Below are 16,463 nucleotides of genomic sequence, written 5' to 3' on the forward strand. Positions count from 1 at the left end.
AATGATCCTCAGAAGCCACGGGGGAAGGGAGAGGTGTGGAGACAGAAAAACAAGACATTACCTTTCAGAAACAATCAGATGTCTCAGGCATAAGGGTGACTCATCTGTTGAGGTTGTTCAGTTACTCAGTCATGTCCAGTAATGTTTAAAACAGCGCATTTTTGTTACTCATTAATGTGTACAACACATAGAACTTAGGTTGTAGTAATTGATTCATTCTTTTAAAAAATATATTAGTATGATTTGTAAATTGTATGTGTAATTTGTATGAACAAGTTTTGATAGTGTTCTTTGTAACTGTATTTCAGAATGTTCTTGATATAGAATTACATTTTTTTTGACCAGTCCTATTATCTATGATATGGTGAACTTTACCCGATTACCATGTCACAGTAGTGAATTCTGAGTAAATTATGATTTTCTATTTGTCAAATTAAACATGATATTTTCCTGGTTGCAATAGCACAATTTCTAGTAGTTCTACTTATTGTTGGCATCTAGGGACATAGATTCTTCTCAGATCTAGAAACAATGGTGACTGCTATCCAACCTCTCCAAGAAGTGTTGAACTTTCCATATTAAGAGAAATACATTCTTCCAAAATAAGGGAGTTACTATTTATATTGCATTCCAAAATTTCGAACTTGCATTACATTATGCTGAGAAATCGGAAGTCGTGGTTGAGAACAATAGATTGGATTTAGGAATTTTAAAGACACTGTTATCTTCAATAAGGTGGAAACTTGTGGGGACCTATGGGGTCATTACATAAGATCAACTCAAATTTTATTATTTCCAGAGGAGAGTAACAGTGCTGATGAGGGCAGTCTTTAAGTAACTAGAATTGCTGTAGGTAGCTGCCTCAATTTATGTCAAGCACAGTTCAGCTCGGTCACTCCGTCATGTCTGATTATTTGTGAGCCCATGGACTGCAGCACGCCAGGCTTCCTTGTCCATCACCATCTCCTGGAACTTGCTCAAACTCATGTCCATCAAGTCGGTGATGCCATCCAACCATCTCATCCTCTGTTGACCCCTTCTCCTCCTGCCTTAAATCTTTCCCAGCATCAGGGTCTTTTCCAGTGAGTCAAGTGCTGGCATTCATTAAAAGTAGTTTTATGGACATGCATATCCATGAAATTAAAGTGATAAAAATAGATTCAATATAAGGGGCACTTTTCTCTTTGGAAATTGAACGTAAGGTGGTACGATGCAATTGCTGAGCTTGTGGAGTTTGGAATCACATAAAATGGCTCAATTTACCAGCCTTGCATCATTGCAAAAGTTACCTTCCATTCATCATCTTTTTATCTCCATCTGTAGAAGTAGAAAGTGTGTTTCATGGAGATGATGTGAGAATTAAATTTTTAAAAGATGTATAAAAAAGCCTAAAAGGCTTAAAAGTTGCTCAATAAATTTTGGTTATTTTTATTGTGATATGGCGAGTATTGTCACAAGAACTATTAAGTTACGTAAAGAGGGATTGCTTATCAGAGTTGTAGTGAAGTGTGAATTAATTCAGAACTTTAAGATGATAATTGACCTCTAAAGTCCGTTCTAAATGTGAGATATTTACATTACTGTGTACTGTTTATTTGAAAATAAAATTATGTATTAAATTATATATCATAATACACAATTCATAGTTTTTCCACAGTGTTTCATTTCCTGAACACTCTGTAATATATTCATTAGCAAGGTCTATTTATTTATTTTCTTTTTTAAAATTTTATAAATTAAAAAATTTAGTTGGCGGAAAATTGCTTTACAATGTTGTATTAGTTTCTGCTGTACAACAATGTGAATCAGCTATAAGTATGCATATATCCCCTCCCTCTTGAGCTTCCCTTCAACCCCCTTCCCCATTCTACCCCTCTAGGTCATGACAGAGTACTGAGCTGAGCTCAGTATTATACAGCAGTTTCCCACTAGCTATCTATTACTCTCTCAGTTCGTCCCACTTTTCCTTCCCCTACTGTGTCCATAGTATTTTCTGGAGGTGCTGCTAAACTCAGTGACAGTAACAGGAGACAGACCTGACAGAAAAGAAAGAAAGACCTTTTCACTCAGGTTAAATAACTGACTAACTTTAAATTTCCTTTAGTCTGTCAGGGACATTTCGACCCGTAAGGAAGTACAGGCTACGCTCTAATCACAGCTATAATTTTGTCACATCATCTGTTACCAGGAGATGCTCTTCCTTGAGGAGTCCACAGAATCACAGCACTTTTCAGTATTGAAGTAACTGAAGGATTACAATGCTTTCGTTTCTACTGTAGAGGATAAATAATTTACCCACATCTGCAACACTAAGTTATGGTGCAAAAAGGGCTGGATTAAAGGTCTCCTAACTTGCAATCATTTTCTCTCCAGCACCTCAACTCCTAAACACATGCACATATACATTTGTCAAAATAGCTCAGTCTCCAAATAGAGAGGAATGAAAGCTCCTAAAAGGCTCAAATGTTTGATTCTTCACTGATTAGCACAGAACTGACTCAAAATAGGGGCCCAGTTAAAATGTTTCAGACCCAACTGGATCAAACCTTTAAAGCACTAAATTAAAACAATCCTTTTGTTAGAGAAAGAGGACCATCATACTAAATCTCTGACCAGTAACTGATGATGCTTTTCATCTGTGATGTTAATTGGTCTCTAATACTGAGATCACCCAGTTCTGTTCAGTTGAGTCACTCAGTATTTTCCGACGCTTCGTGATCCCATGGACTGCAGCACGACAGGCCTCCCTGTCCATCACCAGCTCTCGGAATTTACTCAAACTCACGTCCATTGAGTTGGTGATTCAATCCAACCATCTCATCCTCTGTCACCCCCTTCTCCTCCCGCCTTGAATCTTTCCCAGCATCGGGGTCTTTTCAAATGAGTCAGTTCTTCCCATCAAGTAGCCAAAGTATTGGAGCTTCAGCTTCAACATCAGTCCTTCCAATGAATATTCAGCACTGATTTCCTTTAGGATGAGCTGGTTGGATCTCCTTGCAGTCCAAGGGACTCTCAAAAGTCTTCTCCAACACCACAGTTCAAAAGAATCAATTCTTCAGTGCTCAGCTTTCTTTATAGTCCAACTCTCAGATATGACTACTGGAAAAACCACAGGTTTGACTAGACAGATCTTTGTTGGCAAAGCAATGTCTCTGCTTTTTAATATGCTGTCTAGGTTGGTCCTAGCTTTTCTTCCAAGGAGCAAGCTTCTTTTAATTTCATGCCTGCAGTCACCATCTGCAGTGATTTTGGAGCCCCCCAAAATAAAGTCTGGATTGGATCACCCAATCCAGGATCAAACACTGAATTCCTTGGTTGCTATCACTTGAGTGGAGGAGGATCACAGAACCCATTTGAGTGGACTTGCCTGCTCCCCTCACACCTTGCCCTTTCCTGTTCTCCAGCATGGTGTGCCTATATTTGTTCAGAGGCTCCTGGATGGCAGCTCTGACAGAACAACTGGTGCTGAGCCCTCCCCTGGCTTGGGCCAGGGAGACCCAGCGTAAGTATATACCTTGGATAGTGAGCTATTGTGGGGTAGGGGAAGGAAGGAACTTAGTTTTGTCACTGTGTCCAGGTCATGTCCCTTAAATATTGTGATACAATCTTCAGTGACCATTTATCTTTGTCATATGGATCCCCAATTCTTTCTACAACAAAAAGTGTGTAGGTAAGCTGCCCTCTATAGAGCTGCATCAGGGGCTTCCATATGTATAAGACAGTTTTTTTTTTTTTCTCACTTCTCCTCCAGTAGAACATCCCTAGCCTTCCATCCCATTCTTTCAGTGTCTTAAAAGGATTTAGAAATAAAGTTGTCAAAATAATTCCCCATTGGCATTTTCCTTTATTATGTTGAGTTATGCCAGGGAAAGGGAAAATTTCTCTCAGAATTTTATGAGAAACTGTAAAGAATTAGAAAGATCCCCCCTAGAAGATTCTGTGTTATGTCCTCAAGAGGATCTGTGATGTTGGTGCCTCTCTCTAATATGTGAGAATATATCAAAGGGTCTCCCCCATATCTTTTCTTTTCCCTGAACCCTAATGTTAAAAATGTCTGTATCCCTGCCCTGGAGGTTCTCTGGCAAAAGCTGGGACTAGTTTTCTCCCTATTTCTCCTGGATAAACACCAGGATAAAGCTGGATAAAATTTAAACAGCTTCTAGTAATCTTTAGTACTTGAAATGACTCTTCAGATGAGGACCATACATGGGCTGTTCTTTGACGCTTTAAAGAACTTAAAGCATCTTCTGAAAACCTAACACAGGTTAGTGTTCACTATGAATGTATTTTGAAACTTTCTAGATGATTATTTTCTCCTACATCTCTTCATTCTTTGATTTGAGCACATGAGAAGAGATTCAACTAGTAGAGAATAAATAAGAGGTTCATTCATCATGCCTACTATGTTCCTTAATTCATCATGTTTTGTTATCTCTCCTTCTAGTTCTTCCCTACTTTCCCCCAGCTTTGTCATCACCATTACTGAAAGTCTCCAAAGTTTGTACAGACCCCCAGCATTATAATAGATCCACTGGATGAAATAAAACTTACTGAAAATTTCCCTTTTGCTTAAAAATCACCTTTTCCTTTCCTGTGAATGTTTCAGGCAAATAGTAGAAGAATAAAGAGGACTTTTGTCTGAATTTGTTACAGGAAGTGGAAGGGACACAATATCATTAAAATGAGAGTGTTGGAACTGGACCTCCTTCTTCTTTTCCAAGATCCTCATAATAATCAGTTCCCCAGATCATTAATTTATTTGTTTAGGTCACTGATGTTTTTCTGAGCAACTATTATATATGGGGCTCTAAAGAAAAATATTTCAGAGAGCAATAGTGCTCTGATAAAAGCTATATCAGGTCATGGGACAGAGAAAATAGGATTCACTTGACTTCAGTTCAAGTGGCTAGGGAGGCCTCCTTGAGACAGTGACTTTTATTAATAGTTGAAAAATGAGTGATGAGAAGGAAGCGGTTATATAAAAGACATAAGACAACTGAGAAAGAACCAAGAGTGGCAAGATATGTACTGTGTTTAAGGGATCGAAAAAGGCTAGGGTGGCTGAAGCAGAGTAAGTAAGTTGTTGAGTAGAAATATGAGGTTGGAGAGTAAATTAGGAGCCAAATCATTTGGCCCTGATGGCTAAGATAAGATTTTTTTTTTAATTTATGGAAAAAGATATGTGAAGCTACTGAAGGTTTACAAACAGAGTCAGTTTATATTTACTAAAAAAATAATTCTAGTGTATATTGTATTATAGGGATTCATCAGGGAGACATGCAGGATTGCAATAGAATTCCCCAGGGAAGATGTACTTATGTCCTCATTTACTGTGGTGGTGAAAAGACAAAAGCAGAGACATTACTTTGCCGACTAAGGTCCTAGTCAAGGCTATGGTTTTTCCTGTGGTCATGTATGGATGTGAGAATTGGACTGTGAAGAAGGCTGAGCGCCGAAGAATTGATGCTTTTGAACTGTGGTGTTGGAAAAGACTCTTGAGAGTCCCTTGGACTGCAAGGAGATCCAACCAGTCCATTCTAAAGGAGATCAACCCTGGGATTTCTTTGGAAGGAATGATGCTAAAGCTGAAACTCCAGTACTTTGGTCACCTCATGAGAAGAGTTGACTCATTGGGAAAATCTCTGATGCTGGGAGGGGTTGGGGGCAGGAGGAGAAGGGGACGACAGAGGATGAAATGGCTGGATGGCATCATAGACTCGATGGACATGAGTCTGAGTGAACTCCGGGAGATGGTGATGGACAGGGAGGCCTGGCGTGCTGCGATTCATGGGGTCGCAGAGAGTCGGACACAACTGAGTGACTCAACTGAACTGAACTGAAAGAGAAAGGGAATAGATTTGAAATGGATATTTGTATGCCTTATTAATAAATTATATTAGGGAGGAGTAGAAAATCAAGCTTATCCCTCAGGACTCTGTCTTGAATTGCTGGAATAAATGTTAAGGATCCTGCTTATTGAGATAGGGAAGACTAAGGGAGGAAAAAACTTGAGGCAAGTGGTTAGGAATAAAAGTTTTGTTTAAGTTTAAAATAATTTTTTGGACATTTATGTGGAGCTGTCAAGAGGCTAGTTGTATTTATGAGACTGGAATTCATGGGGAAGCCAGGGCTGAAGATACATATATGTTGTGGACATGGACAGCTGTGTTAAAGTTGCACATGGAGAGGGAGTAAGTAGCAGAAGACAAGAAGCGAGCCAGGGCCAGGAAGTCAGCGTAGGGGTCTTAGTAGGAGCACCAGTGATGTTGATGACAACCGAGAGAATGTAATGCAGAGAGCAAGGGAACTTAGATTTTTCAAGGAGGGGGAGAGTGGCTATTTGTGGTATGACTAAGAGGAGGGTGAAATGAGAAAAAACATGACAGAGAAGAGAGCACTGGGTATGGTGGATTTGACACTTGCTGTCACTGCAGGAGACCCAGATTTGGTCCCTGGGTCAGGAAGATCCCATGGAGGAGGGTAAGCAACCCACTCCAGTATTCTTGCCTGGAGAATCCCAGGGACAGAGGGGATATAGTCCATAGGGTTGCAAAGAGTCGGACCTGTCTGAAGCAACTTAGCACATATGCACGCAATACTTAAGACAGAAGCTTGACTGGATTGTTGGGGAAAGAATGGGAGCTGAATAAAAGAGGAATGGATTACAGATGACTCTTCTGACTAGCTGACCTCAGGGACAAACTGTGCTCTAGGACAAGGGAATCAACTGGACCCAAAGTATAAAGATAAGGGCTTGATGAGAAGCTGGGAAAACCTGAGAATCAGACATGTTTAGTCACCAGCAAGGAAGCATTAGAGTGCCCTTGAATGCTGAGGTGACTGGCTATGCAAAAAATCATTAATCAATACAGCTAATATTTATTAGTATCCTAGACTATACCAGTTATTTTACCCTAATGTTGGAGTAACAAACCAAACTTTTCTGGTTTCTGTCAACATAGAACATCTTAACATTTTGCGCCTATTCTGCACCAGGCCTATAAATTTTAGTATGTAATTCTTATCAGTATCATATCTGTATCAACTAAAAACATGTATATCTATGGAATCTAAAATTCAAAAACTTTGAGTTATTTACTCAGGGTCACATTGTTAATTCTAGAATCTAGATTATATTATCTAAATGAGTACATAGAAATTTCCTTTCTTCTCTGTCAGCATACCCCTTTTATGTTATATTCACACATACTGCAGTATGATATATAAAATGTTTCTATTCTTATTTGCTCAAAATGGTAATTCATGATAAAATTAGCTGAAGACAATTTCCAAATGATAATGAAGATATTTCTCACTTTAGGAAGTTAAGTAATAGAAAGATCTTGTGCATTAACATTCATAAGGGTTATAAAAGTAAAAATGTCAATATATTTACTGAGCACCTATTTTGTGATCAGCACTAGGAAATGTTGCTCTTTAATTTCACACTTAATAACATCCTGTGAGGAATATACTATCATCAAATCTGTTTTAGAGATAAAGAAAAAAGGCTCATGGATGGTAAAACGGAGCCAAGTAGAAGAGCTCATGTTCAGATTCAGAAACTCTGATTCTACAACTTGTGGTTCTAACTACCATTAGTGAACAGTGGCTTGATTGTGTCTGAATTACTGATAAAATTTCTGATGTTTATACACACAATGTCTCGGGCATGTATATATTTGTGGTTCAGTGGTGCTATAAGAGCTGCTAAATCCAATATAAATGAGAGATTTACATTCATTCTGCATTTATTATTTGAAGAATTCATATAGTAGTTTCACATGAGCAGACGGTCATGGGCAAGTGTTGAAAAATGCAAAGAAGTATTATCTTCCTTCTTCTGAGATTAACAAATTGGGCTAAGGTTGCCAAATTAAAAACAGCATGCTCAATTAAATCTGAATTCAGATAAACAAGAGTAATTTATCAAAAGTACTGAGAATCCTGTTTTTTTTTTTTTTTTTGCGGAATCTGGAAACCTTAAATTGGAGACATGAACCAGATGAACAGTGCTAAATACAAGCTGTAGTGAACAGTAATTTCACACATTTAAATTTGTAAAGTTGTCATGCCTCAGGAAGATATTCAAGAAATTCAGAATAGTAAAGTAGATCTGGTCTACTCTTTTTTCTGCCATCATTTCTAGGTGATAGTCTCTACTTACAGTCTGAGGACTTGCTCATTTTTTGTTAATTATATATATGAGAATATCATCTTCTTAGTTTCTCCCCTTCTGAGGGGACCTGACTACAGAAACAGAAGTTCTGCATCTGACCAACGGTAGTGTTTGATGCCTATTGTTATTGTGGGACCTAGGAAACAAAGAATGTGAAATTGCTGAAGAATGAATAGGAATAAAATGTCTGTGCCTGTAGTTTACTTCTGTAGAGAAGTAGTGGACCAGAGAGGAGAAAATAAGAACAAAGAAGATGTGAAAGATAAATTATGACTTTGCAATTGGTTGGCAAGCAAATAAATGAATAAACCCTGGTCCTGAACAAATTAACTTTGTTAGAAAAACAGCGCTTCACTGGGTCCGGATTCTTAAAAAATATAAGCTTCAGTTCAGTTCAGTTCAGTTCAGTCGCTCAGTCGTGCGATCCCATGAACTGCAGTACGCCAGGCCTCCCTGTCCATCACCATCTCCCGGAGTCCACTCAGACTCACGCCCATCGACTCAGTGATGCCATCCAGCCATCTCATCCTCTGTCGGCCCCTTCTCCTCCTGCCCCCAATCCCTCCTTGTATCAGAGTCTTTTCAATGAGTCAACTCTTCGCATGAGGTGGCCAAAGTACTGGAGCTTCAGCTTTAGCATCATTCCTTCCAAAGAAATCCCAGGGTTGATCTCCTTCAGAATGGACTGGTTGGGTCTCCTTGCAGTCTAAGGGACTCTCAAGAGTCTTCTCCAACACCACAGTTCAAAAGCATCAATTCTTCGGCGCTCAGCTTTCTTCACAGTCCAACTCTCACATCCATACATGACCACAGGGAAAACCATAGCCTTGACTAGACGGACCTTTGTTCAGCGGGATCCCAAATTTCAACAAATATAATGTCGGGTGCCGCCTGGGGCTGTGGGGCAGACAGCCTGACCGAGAGGCTGTCTCCTCTCAGAGCATTTCGTGCACCAGTTTAAGGGCCTGTGTTACTTCACCAACTGGACGCAGCGGTGCAGAGTGTGATCAAATATATCTACAACCAGCGGAGTACGCGCGCTTCGACAGCGACGCGGGCGAGTACCGCGCGGTGACCGAGCTGGGGCGGCCTTAAGTCGAGTACTTGCAACAGCCAGAAGAACGTCCTGCAGCGGACGCGAGCCGAGGTGGACGCGGTGTGCAGACACATCAACAGGACTGGTGAGCGCTTCACGGTGCAGCGGCGAGGTGAGCGCGGGGTGGGCGGCGAGCGGGGTGTGTGCGTGTGTGTGTGTGTGTGTGTGTGTGTGTGTGTGTGTGTGCGCGAGAGAGAGAGAGACAGAGAGAGAGAGAGAGAGAGAGAGAGAGAGAGACAGAGAGAGAGAGAGAGAGAGAGAGACAGAGAGAGAGATAAACGGACAAAGAGACATAGAGATACTTGACTGAATCCAGGATGAGTGTATACAATGGAAACCACTACAAATCACGAGAGCCTGTTGCAGAGGAGACAGTGATGGTGTCAGTGCCGGTGAGGGGCGACTGTGTGAGGTGTGCGCTGTGAGGTGAGGTGTGGTAGAGACCGTGTGCCGTCCGGGCAGTATCCTGGGGTCCGAGAGGACCGGGACGGAGGAGAGGTGTGAGCGGAGCGGTGCAGGAGGGAGGCTCCAGGCATCTTGGTGTCTATGATAGAGATGAGGGGAGGGGAGGAAAGGCTGACACGGGTGGGTGTTCAGGGGGGCCAACTTCTAGGTGTCTGCGTTTGCGGGAGGCTTTAGGGGAGGAAAGGTGAGGAAAGGAAAAGGATTGGGAGCACGTGATAACAGTCACAGCCTGCTCTTGGCACCCACCTTCTTAGTACTGACATCCCAGAAATGAGTGTGCAGACATCTGTGTGCAAGAGTGTTTCATTGAGAAAAACATATCAGACTACTTTCTGAAAGGTGGGGGAAGGGAGCCTCTGTAGCTCCTCTAATCTTTCTGAGACTTTTCTGTCTAAATCTTTTCCTTTCTCCCTCTTTAGCCTATGTATTTTTCATAGTTGAAATGGTTGTGTAACCAACTTTTGAATTAAAATTTTTTAACATACAGACATTACTATTTTTATAATGCTAATACTGTTAGGGTAGTTTCACATCATTTGTTTTTATAATTGTAAGAGTTTACCTCACAATCGCCTTTATCAGATATCAGATCCTTTTTCAAAGATATGTAGTGCCAAGTACTCAGTTTAAATTTTACATTTATTAAAACATTTGTATTTCTTTGATTTCTAAGATTCTTGAACAGCTCTCACATATTTATTGTCCTTCTGTTGTTACTGGTCTGGCATTTATCTATTCTCTATTATTTCTATGGTCCTGGTGTTTTTCTCAGTGATATGGGTTCTCTATCCAGCAAAATTAACACTATTGATATTTGACTCATCTTTTTCTCAAGTGTGGTTTATATTTTTGACTCAGTTTATTATTTTCAATGACAGAAATTTAAATATTTTGTTTAATGAAATATGCTGCAAACTTGTTAGGAATGATTTAGCATCAATTTTAAACTTACCATTTTAGAATATTTAAAATTGTTTTCTTCCAAGTTTCTCCATTATTTCATTTTAAAATTGTATTTATTAAGGCTGATATTGTCAGAGATTGTCTCAGACACTAGGCACACATACGAATGAGGCCCAGACCCTGCCCCTAACTCAAGTGTCAGCTTAAAAAGCATGTGCACGCTAAGTTGCTTCAGTCGTGTCTGACTCTTTGCAACCCTGTGGACAGTAGCCCTCCAAGCTCCTTTGTCCATGGGATATTCCAGGCAAGAATACTGGAGTAGGTTGCCATGCCCTCCTCCAGGGGATCTTCCTGACCCAGGGATGGAACCCTCATCTCTTATGTCTCTTGCATGGGCAGGCAGGTTCTTTACCACCAGGTCCACCTGGGAAGCTCTTGAAAAGGGAGAAAATTATAAAGTAATAATAGTTCCAATAGTAAATTCACTTGTTTTGCAAAGGAGAGGGATTGATCAGCAGAGTTTAATTATAAGAATTCTTTCTCAAATTAATGACTTTTCTTCCTTCTCCTTCTGGACTCATGTTTTTTTTTTTTGGAATTCAATTCAGAGTTAGAGATTCACCTGTATCTTTCCATCTTGCCAGGGTAGAACCATTTCTCAGGTGTTCTAAGGTGTGAGTGCCTGGAGACAGCTTTCCCCCAGGACTTCATCCTCTGTTTCCATACCTACCCCACTGCTCTTCCCGAATTTACCCACCCTACTTTGAATCATAGTTTCTCTCAAATTAAACAAGGATAATAAATAGCTGTGATCCACTGAAGGCTAAATTCCAGTTACTGCTTTACATACTTTGGGTGCATTAATCCTCACACAACCCTAGGAAGTGAACTAGTATTATTATTTCTTTTTGTAGGTGAGAAAGATGGGCACAGAGCAATGTAAAAATCTCCCAGGATCAATTAGTAAGAGGCAGAGCCTGGACCTGAGTCCAGGAAACATGGATTCAGCAATGACACTTTTAATTAAATACTATATGCTTTATGCAGATTTGCAAAAATTCAGCAATAAATGTTTGCTGAAATGGGAAAAAAAAAAAGACACGTAAGTATCCTCAACATCTCTCAAACTAATGTGTCAGTGCTATAAAGGTTAAATTCAGGGTTGCGGCACTAACTTCTAAAGTTGGCCAGTTGGCTGGTTATGAGGGAAACCTGTAAGAGTCGTGTCCAACTCTTTGTGACCCCATGGACTGTAGCCTACCAGGCTCCACTGTCCATGGGATTTTCCAGGCAAGGGTACTGGAGTGGGAGACCTTACTTGGAAACCCAGGTAAGATGGGGTAGGTGTTGCAAGAGGGCATCACAAGGCAGACACACTGAAACCATAATCACAGAAAACTAGTCAATCTAATCACACTAGGACCACAGCCTTGTCTAACTCAAAGAAACTAAGCCATGCCCATGGGGCCACCCAAGATGGGCAGGTCATGGTGGACAGGTCTGACAGAATATGGTCCACTGGAGAAGAGAATGGCAAACCATGTCAGTATTCTTGCCTTGAGAACCCCATGAACAGTATGAAAAGGCAAAATGATAGGATACTGAAAGAGGTACTCCCCAGGTCAGTAGGTGCCCAATATGCTACTGGAGATCAGTGGAGAAATAACTCTAGAAAGAATGAAGGGGTGGAGCCAAAGCAAAAACAATACCCAGCTGCGGATGTGAATGGTGATAGAAGCAAGGTCCAATGCTGTGAAAGAGCAATATTGCATAGGAACCTGGAATGTCAGGTCCATGAATCAAGGCAAATTGGCAGTAGTCAAACAGGAGATGGCAGAGGGAATGTCAACATTCTAGGAATCAGTGAACTAAAATGGACTGGAATGGCTGAATTTAACTCAGATGACCATTATATCTACTACTGTGGGCAGGAATCCCTTAGAAGAAATGGAGTAGCCATCATGGTCAAAAAAGAGTCTGAAATGCAGTACTTGGATGCAATCTCAAAAACGACAGAATGATCTCTGTTCGTTTCCAAGGCAAACCATTCAATATCACAATAATCCAAGTCTATGCCACAACCAGTAATGCTGAAGAAGCTGAAGTTGAATGGTTCTATGAAGACCTACAAGACCTTTTAGAACTAACACCCAAAAAAGATATCCTTTTCATTATAGGGGACTGGAATGCAAAAGTAGGAAGTCAAGAAACACCTGGAGTAACAGGCAAATTTGGCCTTGGAATGTGGAATGAAGCAGGACAAAGGCTAATAGAGTTTTGCCAAGAAAATGTACTGGGCATAGCAAACACCCTCTTCCAACAACACAAGAGAAGACTCTACACATGGACATTACCAGATGGTCAACACCGAAATCAGATTGAGTATATTCTTTGCAGCCAAAGATGAAGAAGCTCTATACAGTCAGCAAAAACAAGACCGGTAGCTGACTGTGGCTCAGATCATGAACTCCTTATTGCTAGATTCAGACTTAAATTGAAGACAGTAGGGAAGACCACTAGACCATTCAGATATGACCTAAATCAAATCCCTTATGATTATACAGTGGAAGTGAGAAATAGATTTAAGGGTCTAGATCTGATAGATAGAGGGCCTGATGAACTATGGAATGAGGTTCGTGACATTGTACAGGAGACAGGGATCAAGACCATCCTCATGGAAAAGAAATGCAAAAAAGCAAAATGGCTGTCTGGGGGGGCCGTACAAATAGCTGTGAAAAGAAGAGAGGCGAAAAACAAAGGAGAAAAGGAAAGATATAAGCATCTGAATGCAGAGTTCCAAAGAATAGCAAGAAGAGATAAGAAAGCCTTCTTCAGCAATCCAAAGAAACAGAGGAAAACAACAGAATAGGAAAGACTAGAGATCTCTTCAAGAAAATTAGATATACCAAGGGAACATTTCATGCAAAGATGGGCTCGATAAAGGACAGAAATGGATCTAACAGAAGGAGAAGATATTAAGAAGAGGTGGCAAGAATACACAGAAGAACTGTACAAGAAAGATCTTCAGGACCAAGATAATCACGATGGTGTGATCACTCACCTAGAGCCAGACAACCTGGAATGTGAAGTCAAGTGGGCCTTAGGAAGTATCACTACAAACAAAGCTAGTGAAGGTGATGGAATTCCAGTTGAGCTATTGCAAATCCTGAAAGATGATGCTGTCAAAGTGCTGCACTCAGTATGCCAGCAAATTTGGAAAACTCAGCAGTGGCCACAGGACTGGAAAAGGTCACTTTTCATTCCAATCCCAAAGAAAGGCAATGGCAAAGAATGCTCAATCTACTGCAAAATTGCACTCATCTCACATGCTAGTAAAGTAATGCTCAAAATTCTCCAAGCCAGGCTTCAGCAATTCGTGAACTGTGAACTTCCAGATGTTCAAGATGGCTTTAGAAAAGGCAAAGGAACCAGAGATCAAATTGCCAACATCCGCTGGATCATGGAAAAAGCAAGAGAGTTCCAAAAAAACATCTATTTCTGCTTTATTGACTATGCCAAAGCCTTTGATTGTGTGGATCACAAGAAACTGTGGAAAATTCTTCAAGAGATGGGAATACCAGACCACCTGACCTGCCTCTTGAGAAATCGGTATTCAGGTCAGGAAGCAACAGTTAGAACTGAACAGGGAACAACAGACTGGTTCTAAATAGGAAAAGGAGTACGTCAGGGCTGTATATTGTCACCCTCCTTATTTAACTTCTATGCAGAGTACATCATAAGAAATGCTTGTCTGGAAGAAGCACAAGCTGGAATCAAGATTGCCAGGAGAAATATCAATAACCTCAAATATGCAGATGACACCACCCTTATGGCAGAAAGTGAAGATGAACGAAAAAGCCTCTTGATAAAACTGAAAGAGTAGAGTGAAAAAGTTGGCTTAAAGCTCAACATTCAGAAAACGAAGATCATAGCATCTGGTCCCATCACTTCATGGCAAATAGATGGGGACTATTAGTGCCAGACCGTATTTTTTGGGCTCCAAAATCACTGTAGATGGTGACTGCAGCCATGAAATTAAAAGACGCTTACTCCTTGGAAGGAAAGTTATGACCAACCTAGATAGCATGTTGAAAAGCAGAGACATTACTTTGCCAACAAAGGTCCGTCTAGTCAAGGCTATGGTTTTCCCTGTGGTCATGTATGGATGTGAGAGTTGGACTGTGAAGAAAGCTGAGCGCCAAAGAATTGATGCTTTTGAACTGTGGTGTTGGAGAAGACTCTTGAGAGTCCCTTGGACAGCAAGGAGATTCAACCAGTCCATTCTGAAGGATCAGCCCTGGGATTTCTTTGGAGGGAATGATGCTAAAGCTGAAACTCCAGTACTTTGGCCACCTCATGCGAAGGGTTGACTCATTGTAAAAGACTCTGATGCAGGGAGGGATTGGGGGCAGGAGGAGAAGGGGATGACAGAGGATGAGATGGCTGGATGGCATCACTGACTCAATGGACGTGAGTCTGAGTGAACTCTGGGAGTTGGTGATGGACAGGGAGGCCTGGCGTGCTGCAATTCATGGGGTCGCAAAGAGTCGGACACGACTGAGTGACTGAACTGAACTGAACTGCCCGAGGCTGCAGTCTGAATATGGAGAGTGGATTCAGAAAGGCAGCCAACCGGGGAGACTTACTCTGTCTTCCTCACTGATTCCCCCCTCTTTTCTCTCCTAGGGGAGCCTACAGTGACTGTGTATTCTGCAAACACCCAGCCCCTGCAGCACCATGACCTCCTGGTCTGCTCTTTGCATGGTTTCTATCCAGGACACATTGAATGTGATGGTTCCAAAATGGCCGTGAAGAGGAGGCTGGGGTGATCTCTACAGGTCTGATCCAGAATGGAGACTGGACCTTCCAGACCGTGGTGATGCTTGAAACAGTTTCTCAGAGGTCTTCACCTGCCAAGTGGATCACCCCAGCCAGACGAGCCCTCTCAAAGTGAAATGGAGTGAGAAGCTCTCTGATCTCATAAATTCCTCACTCACCAAGGACGGGGCTTGCTTACTCTTGATGTCAGGTGTCTCCTCTCCCTGCAGCCTATTGTCATTTGCTCTATTTTCTTCTATCCTTCAGCTTAGGTTATTAGAATAGTCTTGTGAATATCCTGTGATAGAAATCCTGTGATATTTATAGATATCCTGTGATAGTTTGGACTAATACCTATACCCTGCAGGAAGGCAGTTATGCCTGACGGCAGAACAGAGTTGTGCCTGGTTTGAATGTCCCATGATTTCACAGTTCAGGGTCACTTCATGGCCCAGGATACCAGTTCCCTTTGTCAGGCTGGCCTTGTACTTCTGACCCTGTTGCTCTGAATTCATTGTTATTTGACAAGGGATACAGCCTCTACAATGTAAGGCCCTTCTTGTTATGAAGTGAGTCCAGTCTTAGCTCTGCTCTTTATTAGCTCTGTCATGCTAGACAAATTACTTAACATCATTGAGTTCCTGGCACATCACCCTTAAGATGTTGAAGTCGCAGCCTTATGTGATATTTAAATGAGTTTAATGCTCAGCTTGTATCTGCTTGGTGTGATTCTTAAATCTCTTTTCCAGAAATGGTGAGTTATTCTTCCAGGGTAAACTTTTTCCCCCCTAATCTCACAGTTTTGAATCTCAAAGTCTCAGTGAAGTTAGAATTGGGGTAAAAATCACTAAAACTGGCTTCTTTTCTCAGGGGCACAGTCTGACTGCTCAGAGCAGGGTGATGAGTGGAGTCGGGGTCTTTGCTCTGGGCCTGCTCTTCCTTGTGGTGGGGCTGTCCATCCACTTCAGGAATCAGAAAGGTAATGAGCCCGTTGGCAGCTGA

General features: G+C 41.3%; 1 pseudogene; it reads left to right on the top strand.

The window, feature by feature from the left end:
- The first annotated feature begins 3,405 nt into the window (after nucleotides 1–3,405).
- LOC138097935 (DLA class II histocompatibility antigen, DR-1 beta chain-like) lies at nucleotides 3,406–16,463 on the top strand (annotated as a pseudogene).

Source organism: Capricornis sumatraensis, chromosome 22, assembly GCF_032405125.1.
Source record: "Capricornis sumatraensis isolate serow.1 chromosome 22, serow.2, whole genome shotgun sequence".
Lineage (NCBI taxonomy): Eukaryota > Metazoa > Chordata > Mammalia > Artiodactyla > Bovidae > Capricornis > Capricornis sumatraensis.